General features: G+C 40.6%; 1 protein-coding gene across 1 annotated transcript in view; it reads left to right on the plus strand.

Annotated features, from left to right (window-relative positions):
• Window positions 1-1,190: 1,190 nt before the first annotated feature.
• ANO6 (anoctamin 6) overlaps window positions 1,191-17,562 on the plus strand; it is a 172,895-nt gene continuing 156,523 nt past the window's right edge. The window contains exon 1 of the mRNA XM_014458152.2: window positions 1,191-1,323. The gene's annotated coding sequence lies outside the window, so the exon portion shown is untranslated. The remainder of the gene's footprint in view (window positions 1,324-17,562) is intronic.

Consider the following 17,562-nt stretch of genomic DNA (forward strand, 5'->3'; position numbering starts at 1 on the left):
AAAAGGAACATCTTGTTCTCAGAAGATTGGAGTTTGCGTTAGAGCAGTGGTTCTCAACCTTGGCTGCACATTAGAATCACCTGGGAATCTTTTTAAAATCCTGATTTCTGGGCCTCATCCTCTGGAAATTCTTTTTCTTGTTATGGGGTGCGGCCACAATATTAGTAACAAAGAAACAGAATTTCCAGAGGGTGAGGCCCAGAAATGAGGATTCTAAAAAGATTCCCAGGTGATTCTAATGTGCAGCCAAGGTTGAGAACCACTGCATTAGACTTTGTCACCTAGAATCGATCACCTGGGGCAAGTTTCTGGGCTTCTCAGAGCCTGTTTTTCAGCCTGTGGGATTGTCAGGAGGAGGCAAGGTGGGATAGGTAGTGCTGGCACTGAGCTTTTTCATTCACACTCCAGGAGGGGCAGTTACAGTTTTACCATCCTAATGAATTCTTGTATTTAAACGCAGTCATGGGAACAGTTACTCAATCTCAGCGAGCTCTAAGTCCTTCCCCTGCCGTCTGGCGTCGCTCTGGGTCACGCTGTGTGTCTGGTTAAGGATGATCATGGCAGTGGCTGTTCTGCAGACACGTGTATTTAAAGATAAAGGACTTGAAGAATAGCATGTTGTTTCTGCAAAGAGATAATTACTGTGTTTCCTGTACTCTCGCAGATCTTCAGACCGACTGGGTTCTCCAAATTCCAGGAAACCTATTTCAGGGGGAATCTTGGCAAGAGGTCCTGGGGCTTATCTTTCCAATAAATGGCTCATAAATGTAGGGATTGTTTCCATCAGGGGCACCTGTGGCCTATCTCATTCTCCTAATTGCTGCCAGGCAGTTGTAAGCAAAGTCTGTGTGCTCCCCTGTGTCATCTAGCATCAAATGCACAAAAAATGAGCAAGGAGACAAGTAAGAAGTAAATAGCTTTTATTGCAAATTGAGCCTTTAGAATATGACAGGAGAAGAGAGGAGAAGAAGGTGAATGGTGAGATTCTCAGGGCTCAGGGTTCTCCGAGATTCCATTGTCACCACTGAATGGTGGAAGCTTGGAGGATCATTCAGAGAGTTCACTGTTCACTGGAGGGAAGGCAGGCACGAGGCATGTGAGGGCAGTGATCTTTGACCTGACATTAAAAACCCATTTGACTTTGACAACCTTCCCTCCATCCCCTTCCCAGGTTTTGGCCATTGTGTATGCAGGCAGCTCACTTTTGGCACCTCTTCTCTAAGTGTCTTCAGGATTGGAGATGATCTCGGGTCTCTGAGAGAGGACCTTCTCAGCTACCTCATTATCCTGCACAGCCAAACCCCACTCTCCGAGGGCTGTGAGGTACTTTGGGAATCTGCACCCCCTTGGGTCTGGAGGGGTGAAGGAGAGAGTGGGTCCTTCCTTTCTCTCCCTGAGGGGCCCCACCTTCCCCTCCCCAAGAGCCTTAGACAAGTGTAGGTCTGAGGGATCAGGTGACAGTGATCTTTTCTTGAGGTTTGGATTTGCAGATGAAAACCTGAATTTGATTAGCAGTTTGTCTCCTGGAGATTGAAGTAAAAAGAGGGCTCCTCCCTGTGTTGAAAGAGGAACTTCACCCGCCTGCTGCAGGTAGCCTCACCTCGACTGGGCCAGGGTGTGGGCCAGCATCCTGTTGTACTGCAGCTGACTGGTGAGGAAGAAAGGGCCCCTCTTCTGGCCTGTGGTCCTTTTTATTTATCCCAGGTCAGCTTTTTTTCCTACTCTTCATCAGTCTCCGGAGAGTCCTTTATCCTTCCTCTGTCCCAGTATTTTCATCGGACACCTAGCCTGCTTCTTCACAGAAACGGAGAGCGCCCGTATTCAGGAGCCTCAGACCTAAGGAAAGTGAGATACTGCTTTCCCTTGGAGCAGGAGACAACAAAGGGAAAGGAAGAAGGCTGTTTTTATCCCCAGATCTGGTAGAATTTAAGGTCTTTGCTGTATAGTTAAGCCTTCCATTGAAGTGACTTTTCAGTAAAAACCAAAATTCCATTCTTCATGACTGCACTTAGAATTGCAGTTCTTGTCATCCAGGGGTTCAGCCTAGGCTCCGTTCAGAAGATTGCCTGACTGTCTTGTAATTCCTGCTTCCATTTAAATTGAAACAGTATTCAGTAACCACTGGGTCTGTGCTTCTCCAACCAGCACAACGCAGCTTACAGAACACAGGAGACGTGAACTTTCTAGTGGCCTTGTCATCTGCTGTAAGGGTAAGCGACACAGTACATGGCTTTTTAAAAAAAATATATATTTTATTGATTTTTTTACAGAGAGGAAGGGAGAGGGATAGAGAGTTAGAAACATCGATGAGAGAGAAACATCCATCAGCTGCCTCCTCTCACCCACTACTGGGGATGTGCCGGCAACCAAGGTACATGCCCTTGACCAGAATCAAACCCAGGACCCTTCAGTCCGCAGGCCGAGCCTCTATCCACTGAGCCAAACCGGTTAGGGCAGCACATGGCTTTTGAGCCACGGGACAACCATGGTTTTCCTGAGAGGTACAGTTCTCTGAACTGTGGCTACAGGCTTGTTTTACACTCCAAAAAAAAAAAAAAAAACTTATTTGAGGCGTTCCATCACAATCTCAACTTACTTGGCACACACAGAAACGACCCTTTGAAAGCTGACTGTGGAAATTCCTTCATAAATCAGTCTATTGCCCTTTTAAAACCTCATGTGCATAGAGATTTAATTTAGCTCAGAGCCCTGGATTGATCTTGTCTCACAATCTTTATTCATTCAATATTTACGGAAGACCTCCTGTGGGTCATTTTAGAGTTTGAGGATCCCAAATCAGGTATAGAGGACCCTGTCTTCATTGGAGCCTATATTCTAATAAGTGATAAAATAACTCAGAAATGCATGCTGAAGCTCATTCATTTCCCCCATGTCTACCCAGCACCTTCTGTGTGCCAGGCATTGTGCTCAGCACTAGGTATTTAGCAATACACAAGGCAGAAGCAGCCTCTGCCCTTGACGAGTAGGCAGACTGGCAGAGAAGGCAAATGTGCTGACAGACCACCAGCAAATTATACTTGAAGATTGTGAAAAAGGAGACTGAACCGGGATAGCACTGCTGAGAACAGAACTTGGCTGTATCCCAAGCCAGCATGGGCCCTCACCTGGGGATAGCTAACCAGTGCAGCTGCTGTTTTCATAATTTTAACAATAACATGGCCTTAGACTCTTGAAAAAGCAGGTCTATGAGAGGGCTCAAGGTGTACATTAGATTCATGTGTAAAACACCGCAAATGGTTTTAGGCTCACAGTTCCAGCTCCATTGGGAGCTTTGTTTATATTGATTCCTACAGCTATTAATGCACCTTGCAAAGGTGAGCAAGTAGCATGGTTGCTGTATGGTCGTATGCCCCTTTATTTCTTGGAAGATGGGCTAAAATATTAGCACTGAGTAGGGAAGGACCAAAACTTGGTAGGTCATTTCCAGTTCCCTTTATTCTCGGTTTGTAACTCAGTGTAGCATCTTCTCCCTTCCTTAAGTTAAAGGAGGAGCTGAGAGGTTGGGCCTAAGCAATCTGTGCAGTTGCCTTGAGCTGACGAAGGAGGAGGAAAGAGGAATGAGGCAGATCCACCTGTTCCCTGCAGTCCACCTTTCCTTTCCCACTTGAAAAGGGCAGGGAGCTAGGAAAGAGCCCGTTTCCTGAATTCTCAGCCAGGAACTGGATCTTTAGTCTTCCTGCCATGCTGCTGAGGGGTGTGACTCATTCCGGTCGGAAGTGACTGGCCTTAGCTGGGAGTCATAACCAAGCCCCTGAGACATGAATCAGAATGTGTGTGAGCATGGAAAAGCCCCACAGGCACTCTGACCTGCTCCACCAAGGATTTTTCCTTTGAGAAATCCTGATATTAAGTAGTGTATCTCCCCTCCCCTACACACACACCTTACCTGAGGTTTTGCTTTATATGTTTTCAGTTATCCACAGTCAACCACGGTCTGGAAATATTAAATGGAAAATTACAGAAATAAACAATTCATAACTTTTAAATTGTGCGCCATTCTGAGTAGCATGGAATCTTGCTCTGTCCCACCCAGGCCATGAATCATCCCTCTGTCCAGTGTGTTGACACTGTATATGCTCTCTGCCTTTTAGTCACTTAGTAGTCATCTTAGTTTATTGATCGGTGATGAGAGAGAGAGAGAGAGAGAAGTAATTTTTATAACTAATATATTATAATTTTTATATTTATTATTGTTGTTAATCTCATACTGTGCCTAATTTATAAATTAAATTACATGGGTATGTATATTTAGGAAAAAACATATCTGTCTATCTATCTATATATATATCTATATATATATATATCTATATATCTATATATATAGAGTCTGTGGTTTCAGGCACCCATAAGGGTCTTAGAACATATCCCTCATGGATAAGGGGCTGGGGGTGGTGGTGGCAGGGCTACTGTACGAGAGAATCCCTCTCAGAATGCCTTCCCTGTGAAGAACCACAGTACCTGGTAGCAGAGTGATGTGGAAGATGCAAATGAAAACTTTTGTTTCCAGTTGATAGGGCAGAAGGAAATGGATACAAATTCTGTTTTCATTACTATTTTAAAACCCTGTTAGTTTTCCATGTTAGGATCTTTTACCCATGACTGAAATCTATGAGGCGATATGACTATATTATTAAACTTCTTGTCATAGCCATTACATCAAATTCCTTCCAAATTGGGTATATTTTCTTTATAAATGCTGTTGAGATCAAGTATACCAGATACACTCTTTGCCATGATTTTATCTGACCACTCTATTCCTAGTAATATTTATTTAGTCCGAGGGTATTTTTTAATATTTAAAAGTCAGATTTTACATACCATAAAACACACAGTTAATCATTCCGTTTGGTAAGCTGTGTATAACTTTGGCCTTTCAAGTCAAGCCTTCTCCCCACACTCCAGATGTCACACATGACTTCTTCTACCATAAATTTGTTTGGCCTGTTCTTGATCATCATATAAATGGGATCATATAGAAGGTAGTCTTTTGTGTGCCTGACTTCTTTCCCGTGGCATAATCTTTTTGGAGATTCATCCATGTTGATGTGATTACGAGTAGCAGCCCAGGCTATTGTATCTGTAAGAATATCTGGGAAAATATTTTTAATTAAATCCTGAGTATTATATCTCTCATAGATAGCGAACTAATAATCCTTAACCTTTTAATTCTATTTTTACTTTAAAGTCAAGTATTTTTTTTGTCTTAGTTATTCTTGTAATCTCTTTAGCAGCTCACACAATGCCTGACCTATAATAGGACATTAGCAAATGTTTTCTTAAGCTGGAAGGGCTGTGTGTGAGAAAATGAGCTCATCTCACTTTATAGAAATTCAGATTTTAATTGCCCAGCTGCGACTGGGAAACCATACTGCACATTCATTCTGAGCATCGGTCCACTGGCAGTTTCCTGGTGAGGGTGAGACCAGTCCGGAGTGGATGGTTGGCGGACGCCTTCCTTCTGCGTAAGGAGCTCAAGTGTAAAACTTCGTTTTGCCAAAAGGTTAGCTCTTATTGCTGTTTTCTATCAGTAAAAGTATTCTAAACAGATATTATGAGCCTCATGTGGTAACCGAAGAGCTCTGAGAACAGAAAAGTAAGTGATGACCTATCCAAAATGAAGGAACGATTCCATGTTGATGCAAGACATTACATTCCAAAATATTTGTTCAAGCACATGTGTTCCAAGTTCCCAGAGAAGGTACTGACGCTGACGGCGGTTTCCCTTAAGGGTGACTCATGATTTCTTGAGTCTGGTTTCCACTATTAGTCATCTTCACGGCTCGGACTAAAGCAGGCGTTCGGATTCTGCCTGGACTCCAGGCCCCCCCAGGCCCCACCCCTCCGTGATTCCCATCTCTTGGCTTAGCCACACAGCGTTTCTGGAACCAGTTCTGACTCCAGGCAGGAGGGATTTTAAAATTCTGCATTTAGCTTTTGGTTCAGCATTCACCTTGTGTTTGTGTTTCAATTTTGATAATTTGGCTTGTCCTCCCCCCACCCCCCATTTGCCCAGACTCCTTTCTCAGAAATATGCTCAGGACCCTGGTGTCTTTACTCCTCAGGTCCTGTCTTCCTCCTGTGAGTGTCTCCTCATTGCTCTCATACCTGGAGATGCAGTCCTCCCCTCCGTGGCACTACCTGTCCATGCCCCCCACCCCACAACCTATAACAGACCCAGATAATAGTCTGCTTGTGTCCCCAGATTGAATAGCATGAACTGTACCTCTGCTCCCTTCTCCAACTGCTCTACCAGTTGTACCTTAAATCTGGGCCCTGCTTTGTCATCAAAGTGTCATATTTACTTTCACTCCTTCATTAGTCATGCCCTGCTGGCTGCCGCTAGCTGTCCGAGAGTGAGAGTGGGATTGGGTTTCCTGCAGTGAGAGATGGGAGACTGAAGCCTGGCACCTGAGAAAGATCAAGTGTTTACTGGAATGTGGGGAGACGGCCTGGAGGGCACACCGGTGCCTGGCAGTGAACTTCTATTCTCAGTCGGTTCCCCAACACTGAGAAGTGACCTGTTTGAGCAGCGGGACGTCCCGCAGGGCTAGCTCTCAGCAGCCCTCACAACACTTACGGTTGTGGCTGTCCGCCACTCCTCCCTAGTTTCCAATATGGAAACCAAATATTTTTCTCAATCGTATGCACACACAGCTTGAAGAAAAGACTCCTGTTCAGAATTTCCCATGTTTGAAAATGCTTTGGGAATCTAAAAAGTTGCGAACCACTCCTGGCTGTTCCCTTCCCTGGCTGAGCTGGTGGCGTTCCTGAACTCGCATGCCTGTGTGTTCCCACTTTTCTTGGTGACCACATCCTCTCCCAGGTGGCTTCCCCTGGCTCCCGCACTGGCTTTCTTCCCGGGGCGCTAGGTCCACTCTGGAGGCAGGCCTCCTTCCTCCCAGGCAGCCTCAGCTCGGCCAGGTCCTGGGTCTGTACTGAGCCAGAGCCTGGCTGTCTTTGGGAGCAGGAGAGGCTGTATTAAAGGGAAGGCTCTTGTCTGCCTTAGGAAAGGGAATTGAGCTGTGGTGAAAGCACAGGCCAAACAGACCTAACCTCGTTGTGCCAGAACTCAGAAGGCATGTGGTTCAAAGTGTAACTTGGGGGAGAGGGGAGCAAAAAATGCTGTGGCCAGGTGAGCTGTGGGGCTCACTGTCTGACTCCAGTAGAGCTAGTGTGTGCCGCCGAGATTGTGTTAAGCCTTGTGTGAGCTCTCACGTGGACTGAGAAAGGTTTCCTTCTGCACTTTTTATTTTATGAAACGAGTAAGGTGGTGATGTTTCACATGCCTTTTTAAAAAGTTGATTGTGATTTCTGACTGTTAACCTGCAACTGAAATAGGAAAGTATGTATTTGTCATTGTTTCACAAATACCCTTGAGCAACACAGGGGTTAGGGGGGCCGACTCTTAACCCGTTGAAAATCCGCATAATAACTTTTGATTCCCACAATTTAAGTACAGTGGGGCCTTGACTTACAAGTTTAATTCGTTCCAAGACTGAGCTCGTTAAGGAGCTCGTTAACTCAAATTACTCTGTCAACTCAATGCAAAAAATCGGCCGAGAGACAGCTGGTATCTCAAAAAACTCGATAGTTGGGACACTCGTAAATCAAGGCCCCACTGTACTAATAGCCTACTGTTGACCGGAAGTCTTACTGATAACATAAACCATCAGTTAACATATTTTGTGTTATATGTATTATATACTGTATTCTTACAATAAAGTAACCTGGAGAAAAGAAAATGCAGTTAAGAAAATTATAGCCCTGGCTGGTGTGTTCAGTGGTTAGAGCATCATCTCACGCATTGAAGGGTCTCCGGCTCCCCACCCCCAGTCAGGACTCGTGCAGGAGGCAACCAGACGATGTGTCTCTCTTGCATACATGTTTTTCTTTCTCTCCCCCGCTCTCCCCACTTTCTCTGAAAAGCAATGGGAAAAATATCCTCAAGTGAAGATTAACAACAACAAAAAAAATTACAAGGAAGAGAAAATGGAAAAAAATCTGCTTATAAGTGGACACACATAGTTCAAATCTGTGTTGTTCAAGAGTCAAATGTATATGTAGCAAAGCCATCATCTGTAATTTCTGCTGTGTACCATGATAGTATATTCGTCCATAATTAGAGATTATTTGGATAATAAAATAATTGTGGCAATTAATTTTCTTGTAGCTTTCTGAAGTGTGACATATTTATTGTATGTAGGGATCACCTTGGCCATGCATTCTGAGCTTTTAAAAGCACCACTTAATATTATTCAACTATGATAGCTGGGAATAATGCATTTAATTCTTCTGCATATCTCTGTTTCCTGATATATAAAGCAGTGATTGAACTTACTGGCTTCTTGGTCATATTAGAGATGCTTATAGATGCATTTTAGTGTAATTAATTACTGCAGGTTAAATGGTAGAGATTCAGATATAGAACTCTTTGCCTTCTCATTTACAGCAAGTCATCTGGAAGTGTGCATTATAGAAAAAAATAAATTGAAGCTCATTTTCCCAAAGGAATAAGTGTATAAAGGAAGAATATACTAAAGGCTTTATGTCCTGTGTTTTATAGAAATAATTACAAATACTTTCATGAAGCTTTTTCAGTAACTTAAAATTGATTGGACAGGGAAATGTAGAAATAATATAAAATCATATTTGATAACAGAATACAAAAGGTTTCTGTTCATGTTTTTCACGATTTCTACCTTATTTTTGTTGTAACCACTGGAAGGTGAGGAATGAAAGCCTTTACAATTTGGTGGGATGGAGAAAGGTTCTTGAAAGAATGACCGTTAGGCATCTTGGAGGAGATGTGTGGGGGTCTCCCGGCACAGAGAAAGACCTTTTTGAGAAACTGACCAGGAAGATGCTTGTTGCGCCTTTTCTGTTTCCCAAATTGCCCAAGCATTTGGAACTACGTGAGTTTTTACAATGAGGTCTGTGGATCTACATGGTTGGGCTTGAGGTGGAGGCGCTCTTGAAACCCCTAAATTGTCTGGGAAATGTGTCTGTCTGCGTATTTTCAGGTTTCTGGTGAAAGGAATCTGGAACTTTCATCAGATTCTTAAGGGGATCCTTGATCCAAAAGGACTGAATTGCCAGTGTAATAAAACTGGTGATTACCATACAGAACTCATGAGTTTAAGGTTTGTCAGCTGCACCAGTGCTGTAACACTGTTAACTGACAAACTGGGCATTTCGGTTTTCCTGTGCTGTCATCATTAGCTCCCACACTGACATTTCTTAAGGTCCATGCACTTTAAAATGTGTGCACTAGTGGATTCTCTTTGTTTTATTGGCGGAAGACCAGAGAAGGAATAGAGGATATTATTTTTTAAAATATATTTCTCGACTTTAACTGCCTGTTTTAATTAGGAATCTTTGGTCAGCGGGGACTGGAAGCCAGAACAAATGTCCTGACTAATAAAAAGGGAACTTATTAGGGCCTTAACTGAAAGGTTTAGAGGTAGTTTTACCGGCAGGGGCCAGCCTCGCCCTCAGGTTGCATACCAGGGAGTCCAGCAGCTCCAGCTCCTCCTTGTAGCTAAGTGGCAGTGGTGGTTTCCTATCTGTTAATCCCCCTTCACCATGCCATCCACAGCAAGAAAGAGTTCTGGTAACCGCTTCCCTAGAAATCACAGCTAAAGGCTTTGATGGGATTGTATACTCATTCCTGAGACCACCATAGTGGATATGACTGATAGGGTATGTTGATCATCTCTAAATGAGAGTGGAGTTCCTTAAGCCCCATAAATGAAAATGGGGAATGTGTACATTTTTTTGGAACTTTTGTATTATTACCTTCTAAACCTAAAACTGTAGTGAAGCCATCTGTTAATTCAACGTACTGAATTGTAATTTTTAATATTCATAATAATCTAGTTTATGTTTGCTTTTAAAAATATGTATTGATTGATTTTAGAGAGAGAGAGAAACATCAGTTTGTTGTTCCACTTACTTATGCATTCATTGGTTGATTCTTGTATGGGCCCTGACTGAGGATTAAATCCGAAACCTTGGCCCATCGCAGTGATGGCGAACCTTTTGAGTCGGCGTGTCAGCATTTTGAAAAACCCTAACTTAACTCTGGTGCCGTGTCACATATAGAAGTTTTTTGATATTTGCAACCATAGTAAAACAAAGACATATTTTTGATATTTATTTTATATATTTAAATGCCATTTAACAAAAATCAACCAAAAAAATGAGTTTGTGTGTTACCTCTGACACACGTGTCATAGGTTCGCCATCACTGGCCTATCGGGACGATACTCTAAACAATCAAACTACCTGGCCAGGGCATGTTTGCTTTTCTTAATATAAAAAATAGAGACAAATAATATTTTTTATTGCTTCGTCTTTAAAAAAAATTAAAACTGATTAGATTGGGAGACTTCATAGGAGCCCTCGTCTCTCTCCTTGGGTTGGTGTTGTGGTGGCTCCTTATAGAAAAGATATTTCCCAAACTTCTTTTTTTTAAATATATTTTTATTGATTTCAAAGAGGAAGGGAGAGGGAGAGAGAGATAGAAACATCAATGATGAGAGAGGATCATTGATCGGCTGCCTCCTGCATGCCGCACACTAGGGATCAAGCCCGCAACCCAGGCATGTGCCCTTGACCGGGAATCGAACCTGGGACCTTTCAGTCCGCAGACCAGCACTCTATCCACTGAGCCACGCCAGCTAGGGCTCCCTAACTTCTTTCTCACTGTGTTACCACAATTGTTTTTCAAATATCTCTGCAGTACAAGCTGTAGAAAAGGCTCATTGGAAGGGTTTTCTGATGTTAGAATGACTGAATTAAGATTTTTACTCTGCTACTTGCTGATGGTACAACCTTAAATTGTTGAATCTCTGAGCTATTTTTTTCTCATAAAGATAAGATGAGATAAAGTACATAAAAGACTTAGTACAGTCCCTGGGTTGTGTACATTAGCCAAATTATGCAAATCTCATAATTTCAAATAAAATTATTATAATATGTACAAGAACTTAATTACAGGCATTTATGAATAGGCCCATGGCTAATTACTATGTCTGTAGAATCAATCTGTTCATTGTAATTTTGCATAGATTCTCTTGGGTAGGATTCTAGAAGTTAGATTGACATTTTAGTAAAAAAAATAAAATAAAACCCACCAAGAAGATATTAAGTTGACAGAGCTAGAATATGGTGTATTGATATTATTAATAAGTATTACTTGTGTTACTGAATTAGAGCTGAAGATATCAAGAGGGAAATTAGCTTAAAGCACTGAATATCCAAGTCTGCCGGAGTGTAAGTAATCAGTACATCTTTAATTGATTTTATTCCTTGGGTGACTTTTTTCAGTTTATACTGGGGCTCATTTTTCATAACATTATAATAGGATTGAATAAAAATGAATATATTCATTTACCCTCTAGAATAAATCGTTCCTGTCAGAATTGTTGAATCAGTGACGTCCTTTGGAGCCAATGAGGACAAGACTGAAACCTACGGAAAGTTTACTTTGTGGTTTTTGGTTTTCTCGCACTTTCCAGTGTAATCCTTTTTGAGTTCTTCAGGATTTTTTTAACCTGGGTCAATATGGTGCCTGAAATATTTCTACATTTGGGAATTCAAGTAAAAATAAACATTGCTAACTATGAGGAAGGAGTAATGGGCCCAGGTTGTTGGGCTTTGAAAAGGAAAGCTGACCAGTAGCCTGTAATAATGAGAAACCAGCTGAGGAAATGAATATAGAGGGAACCCTACTGGATTTAAGGAATTCATCCTTATAATTAACATAAATGGCTTAGGTTGTTAAACACTTAATGAGGTCCAAATATAGACTTTTCCCCTGAAGATGTTTAAAAATAGACAAGGCAAGGATTGGCCCAATTGTTTTGATACAGCCTTGCTTCCAATGAAGTCATCTGGGAGCAGACCAGATGACTTTATGTGGGGTATTTCCATCCTACTTTCTAATGAAATCCATCAACCCAGGATTTATTAAGTGTCTGCTCTATGCCTATCAGTGTTAAAGATTAAGATGGTACATAAAAAGAATAACATTTTTAAGTGCCAGGTATAAATATGAATACTTTATATTAACACATTTAATAGTTACAACAGTGCCATTAAGTAGGTGCTATTATAATACCCATTTTATGGATGATCAAATTGAGAGTCAGGCAAGTTAATTCACTAAAGTCATACAGCAAGTAAATGGTGAAGGAGAATTGGAACTTAGGCCCAATCATTAAGGTGATTTTTGGACAGTCTAAATATACGAATGAAAAATACAAGAACAGTAAACATTTGGTTAGTATTGGGGGATTATGAATGTTTTTCATAATCTACAGAAAGCTCATTTCTATTAATTTTGTTGTATGCACTTGAAAATCCTGCCGGTTTCCTCTTAGTGGAAGGCTGATCTGGACATGATGGTGAATTTTTGAAGTTAATGGAAAGAAAAATTTGATAAATATTACTGTAAAGTTATTTTTTTTCCTGGCATGCTTGTATAGTGGCAGTAACTTCATTTTATGTAGCTGTGGCACTTTACAGTTAACAGAGCTTGTTTCACTTGATTCTTAAAACAGTCATGGAGAGTGGGCAGGACATCTGTTTTATGGATGAGCAAGCTGAAGGGCTGAGTCACCTTGAACTTTGGCCACGCTGTTCTGTTACTCAGTTTAGAAAGCTTTTGCCAAGTAGAAAAGCTGAATTATTTGTGTGTGTGTGTGTGCTTGCACGTACAGGCAATATACATGAGGTCATAAAGAAAATGTATGCAATGGTAACTAAATTTACAAAAAGAAGTAAAACCACGCATTTGGAGTTAGTTGACCTGAAGGAATATGGAAGAAGACACCAGCAAGTCATTTAAACAAAGGGTTGTGTCACTAAGCAGGAGATGCTGGCTCCACTGAGTCAGCCTTAGAATGCTTCTCCAATTCCCCGTGTTCTCATTTATATCCCTGTCACTATTTTGTAACTGCCAGTGTGTACTTCTTAACCCCTTCACCGTTTTCACCCAGCCCCCAACCCCCTCCCATCTGCCAACCATCAGTTTTGTTCTCTGAGTCTATGAGTCTGTTTTTGTTTTGTATGTTCATTTGTCTTATTTTTAGGTTCCACATATAAGTGAAATCATATGGTATCTATCTTTCTCTATCTCATGTATTTCAGTCTAGGTCCATCCATGTTGCAAATGGAAAGATTGCATTCTTTTTTATGGCCATGTAATAACCCATTGTATATATGTATCACATCTTTTTTTTTTTAATTGATTGATTTTAGAGAGAAAGAAAGGGGGTGGGGGGAGAGAGAGAGAGGAGAGAGAAGCATCAATTTGTTGTCCCACTGATTTATGCATTCAATGGTTGGTTCTTGTATGTGCCCTGATCCTGAACTGGGGATTGAACCTGTGATCTTGGCGTATTGGGACGATGCTCTAACCAACTGAGTTACCCAGCCAGGGTTGTACCACATCTTCTTTACCTGCTCATCTATTGATGGACACTTTCATATCTTGGCTATTGTAAATAATACTGCAGTGAACATAGGGATGCATATATCTTTTCTAATTATTGTTTTGGATTTCTTTGAATAAATACCCAGAAGTGGAATTGCTGGGTCATAAGGCAGTTCCATATTTAATTTTTTGAGAAAGCTTCATACGGTTTTCCACGGTGGCTGCACCAGTCTGCATTCCCACCAACATTGCACTAGGATTTCCTTCTCTCCACATCCTTGTCAGCACTTGTTTGTTTGTTTATTGGTGATAGGCATTCTGACAGGTGTGAGATGATAGCTCATTGTGATTTTAATTTCCATTTCTCGGATGATTAGTAACATTGAGCATCTTTTCAGATGGCTTTTGACCATCTGTATGTCCTTTTTTGAGAAATGTATATTCAGGTCCTCTGCCTATTTTTAAATTGAATTGTTTTTTGGTTCTTTATAATTTTTTATATTAATCCATAATCGGATGTATCACTGGGGAATATCTTCTCCCATTCAGTAGGTTGTCTTTTTGTTTTGCTGACGGTTTCCTTTGCTGTACAAACACTTTTTAGTTTGATGTAGTCCCATTTGTTTATTTTTTCTTTTGTTTTCCTTGCCTGAGGAGATAATCCAAAAGGATATTACTAAGAGCAGTGTCAGAGTTTACTGCCTGTCTTTTCTTCTAGAAGTTTTGTGATTTCTGGTCTTACATGTAAGTCTTTAATCTATTTTGAGTTTATTTTTATATATTATGTAAGACAGTGGTCTAGTTTTATTTTTTTGCATGTAGTTTTTCCATCACCATTTATTTAAGAGACTGTCTTTTTACCTCATTGTATATTCTTGCCTCCTTTGTCATAGATTAATTGATCATATAGCTGTGGGTTTATTTCTGGGCTCTCTATTCTGCTTCATTGATCTATATGTTTGTTTTTATGCCAGTACCATGCTGTTATGATTCCTATAGCCCTGTAATATAGTTTGATATCAGGTAGCATGATACCTCTAACTTTGTTCTTCTTTCTCAAGATTGCTGTGTCTCCTCAGTTTTTTGTGTTTATTTTTGCTTTGTGGTGTTTTTTTTTTTTTTTTCGGGTGTGTGTGTGTGTGTGTGTGTTTCCATACAAATTTTTGGATTATTCTAGTTCTGTGAAAAATGCCACTGGTATTTTGATAGGTATTGCATTGAATCTATAGATTGCTTTGGGTAGTCTCAAGTTATCTTAAAATCATTATAGTATTTAGTAGTGGTACCGTGTCAGATGTTTTGTGAGAATAAAATGATAGAGTGGATGTTAAACTGCTTTGAAAGATTTTGAATTGCAAGTTGAAATAGAGCCTTGTCTATAACATCCTGGACCTAGAATGCCTTGTAAATACAATAGTTTCATTTGAACTGGAGTCGCAATTTTAACATCAAAGAAGCAGAACAGCAAAATGTGTAACTAAAGACAATTATTTGAAAATAGGAAACAGTATATTTACAGGAAAATGGCCTAATTTATGTCATGTTCATGAGATATTCAGAAATATTTTTAAAGTTGTCATCAGCATTTCACCTTGAGTAATTCTGAGATGTTTGTTTCTTTGGATTACAATCTGCCATTTTGAATTTGGTTTAATAAATATCCTGCAAGTTTATATAAGTTTGCAAATTTGGAAAAACCTTTTTAATGTGATAGAATTCTTCTGATTCCTGGGGTGCAGCCATGCATTTGAAAATATGTTTTCTCAGGATAATTCATTGGCAGGACAAGGCATTCCCATTTTAAGGCATTTGAGGGATCTCTTTTTTTGTATTGGTGATAGAATATGGAGAATATAAGTCTGTTGAGGGAAGAGGAGGATATCTATCAGATAATAAACTTGATTTTCAAAAATCTTGATCATATTCCATGCAAATTTAGAGTAAAGTTTCTTCAGGGGGAAAATGTTAGATACTGATTATTCTCCAAATCAGTCAGCCATTCATGGCCATATAATCTCTAGATACTTACAGAGGAGCCAGTTGCTTGCATACCAATATCTTACCTACTTTTCCTTTTCCAATGGCTGCCAGAACTTGTTTATCTTTGGAATTGTGTTCTTTTCTTCACTGATTAATAGTTTAATGAACACAGTATCTAAAAGACTTAAATACTCAGTGACAAAACTTAATTGTTAATCTGCAATTTCAGGTTCATATAGAGCCTAAAGAATACATAAAAGGTTTCCTGTAAACTGCTCATACAAAAAGCTAACCTTGGTACAAAAATAATAATAATAGTAAGCTAACCTTGGGAAGAAGCTCAGGGTTGCCTTTTAGTGTGTTTTTGGCTGACTGAAGAAATAAACTTAAGAACTATGATACTAAATCTAATAAAAAAGTCATATAGTTGGAGCAAAACATTGACTTATATAAGTGCCAGAGGTGTAGTTTACCTGAAGATATTTCTCCTGAAATGGAAGTAAAGAGGTGAAATCTTACATATACTTTTTTGTAGTTAACACTACTGTCTACATAGTGAAGCAAATTTTGGTTTGAAGTTTTATTCCATACTCTCCAAATAGTAATTCTTTCCCTATTTCACCCAAGGAAAATGTTTTTAAGATAAAGGCATAAGAAAGGAAACATGTCAGAACTATCCTTAACTTTTAAGGATAGGTAGAAGATACAACTTCAGAGATCACGGCCTGAGTTCACACAGTAACAGTGAAAGGGTGGCGGTGGGATGTGATGGAACCAAGATGGGCTCTTTGACAAAGCAGAGCTGGGAGCCTGGAGATCTGGATTCTAGTTTTAACCTGATTGCTCGCTAGTGACCTTGGACACCTAACCAGTCTGGATCTCAGTTTGCTCAAAAGCAGTGTTTCACCAGCAGATCGTTAAAGTCCCTTCCAAAGTCTGTGGTTTTCTATGCTGCCTAGCAAATTATCCTAAAGCTTAGTGACTTACTAAAGCAACAGCCATTTTCTTCTATATCTTGTGGTTTTGCGCAGATTCAGCCTGGGCTCACCCCGTAGTGTTGAGCTGTCAGATGGTCTTCACTCGTGTTTCTCTGACCGTGGCAGGGTTGTCTGGAAGGCTGGGCTCAGTTGGGGCTGTTCATCAGAGTGACCACATGTGGCCTTTTCGGCATGGTGGCCTCAGGGTAGTGGGACTTAACTAGACTCAGAGACTAGTTAGTATTCCAGTGCACAGACAGAAAGTGCATGGTCTCTTATGGATTCAGCCTTGGAAGTCACAAGCAGCATTTCCATCATCCTCTCTTAGAGGAAGCAATGCAAGCCTGCTCCGAATCAAGGGGAGGCTACTAGTACATAGCCTCCACCACCTAATAAGAGGAGTTAGAAAGGTTTGCTGGCCATATTTTAGAGTTGCTCTAATCCCATTCACCATGTATGGTAAAGTGTGTTCAACTGTGGTAAACTTGCTGTTTTAAATTTAGCCTTCTCAAACACTTGACCAGATGGAAAAGCCATTCGTGTGCCCAAGGAGAGAGTGCTCATGACCAAAATTAACACCTTGTTCTGCATTCCTTCTTTCTTCCTCCTACTCTGTAATATTTGCTTATTCATTTTAATTTTTTTAATCTTAGATTTTATTTGTTCAGCCTACATCCCAGGTTCCTCAACCACAGCTTCAGCTTTTTATTTAAAAAATATTTTTATTGATTTCAGGGAAGAAGGGAGTGGGGAAAGAGAGATAGAAACATCAATGATGAGAGAAAATTATTGATTGGCTGCCTCCCCCCAGATACATACACACACACACACACACACACACACACACACACTGGGGATGGAACCAGCAACTTGAGCAAGTGCCCTGACTGGAAATCCAACCATGACCTCCTGGTTTCTAGGTCGACATTTAGTCACTGAGCCATGCATATTACACTGAGCATATTACACTTTTACACTGAGCATATTACACTTTTATTATTATAGAGGATAATTTATAAGAAATGGCATCTCTTCATTGTTTCTTAGACAGGGCCAGCTTCAGCTTTTTAGTTTTATTACTAGAGACCCAATGCACGAAATTCTTGCAAGGGTAGGCCTTCCTTCCCTTGCTGCTGGCTTCCCAGC

Source organism: Myotis lucifugus, unplaced genomic scaffold, assembly GCF_000147115.1.
Source record: "Myotis lucifugus unplaced genomic scaffold, Myoluc2.0 scaffold_91, whole genome shotgun sequence".
Classification (NCBI taxonomy): domain Eukaryota; kingdom Metazoa; phylum Chordata; class Mammalia; order Chiroptera; family Vespertilionidae; genus Myotis; species Myotis lucifugus.